Consider the following 1,682-nt stretch of genomic DNA (forward strand, 5'->3'; position numbering starts at 1 on the left):
CTGTGCTGGGTGTTACAAACAAAACCAAGTATCTTGGGCACATCATCACAGAAAATCTGTCAGAAGATGATGATATTTGTAGACAGTGTAGATTGTTGTATGCTCAAGCTAATACCCTTGCTCGTAAATTCGGTTCATGTACTGATAAAGTCAAAGTGCAGTTAATGCATATTGTACCTCTCTGTACACTGCTCATCTGTGGACTACATATAGAAAAGTCAACCTGCAAAGGCTGCAGGTGGCCTATAATGATGCTATGCGGGTACTTTTGAAACGTCCAAGATGGTCCAGTGCAAGTGAGATGTTTGTCACACCAAGAGTCAATACCCTACAAGCTGTTTTACGAAAGTTAATGTATAAGTTTATTTGTAGGTTAAATGCATCTGAAAACAATATTATTTTGTCACTTACTGATACCACACGTAGTGCAATCCAATATCAGTCTAAGCTATCTATCTAGTATAGAGATATTTGTTGGTGAAGATTCTCAGTCATCCAGGTAATAGTCATTCCAAAAAAGGTTAAAAAAAAAAAGCAATCCACTGGACTTTGTTTTCCAAGTTTGAAGACGTTTTGCTTCCAATTCAGAAAGCTTTCTCAATTCAATTTGTCTGAAGTAACGTTTCAGTTCCAGGTTTATTAATTGGCCCAAACAAAAGCGTTGTTATGGCTTAGAAAACATACAAATTGAACCGAAAAAACAGGTCCACCCCTCAGTAATGAAAGTCGTTGAGGTCGTTGTTGGCCTGCAAAACCCAATATTGACCCATGACTCTGAAAAGGAGTCATTAGGGTCGTTGTTGGCTTGGCTAACCAAGAGAGATGTTTTGCTCCTCTGAATGGTGATGAGGATTTTGATGATATCAGGAAGAAATCAACTCTTGCTGCATTGTAGGTGCAATGTACAGAGCAGTTGCGTTCTCTGGCTCTTGACAACCATAATTGAGCACACAAACTAGGGCACTCTCACAAACACCTACAGGTGTGGTATCTTCAGCTACCACTTTTTACATTTAGTATTGATTAATACTGTATATACTTCATTGATGGTATCAAAGTGTTCCTGTATTGTATCTATATTTCTTTATCAGTTGGTTGTGCTTTTCCTTTTACATCTCTCTTTGCAGGTGATGAAGCAATTTATTTAAGTTTTATCAATTTTTCTCTTCTGTCTCCTCTTTCTTTTACCTTTTTTTCTTCTTTTTTTCTTCTCATTTCTCTCTCTTCTACTTTTTCAATGCAGTGTCCACATAACACGAATATTCCCTTCATAAATAAATAATAAAACTATTTGCATATATAAATCAAGCAGAGGACTATGGCTAAAGCAATAATGCTACACTTGTAAGAGGAAAATTTGTTGGGCTCTTTCTAGCCAGCGGCGTAGGAAGCGGGGGGAAGGGGGGGGACAAGTCTCCCCCAATATTGAAGCCAGGTGAATATGTCCCCCCAAAAAATTGTACCGCAAAATATTTGATTTTGACATTTTTTAACTAGTGTGCTTTTATTTTGAAGGCGCAGCATAGCGTTACGTCACTGTACTCCCTCTCCCCTCTCTGAACTGTTGAGTGTTTGAGCACTCAGAAGGGAGGGAAACAGTGACACAGAAGTTAGAAACTTGTGAATGAGGTAAAATGGTCTGTCGGGAATGCTGCTATGAATCTTGCTTATTTATAACGTCT

This window comes from Cyprinodon variegatus, unplaced genomic scaffold, assembly GCF_000732505.1.
Source record: "Cyprinodon variegatus isolate N-32 unplaced genomic scaffold, C_variegatus-1.0 Scaffold211, whole genome shotgun sequence".
Lineage (NCBI taxonomy): Eukaryota > Metazoa > Chordata > Actinopteri > Cyprinodontiformes > Cyprinodontidae > Cyprinodon > Cyprinodon variegatus.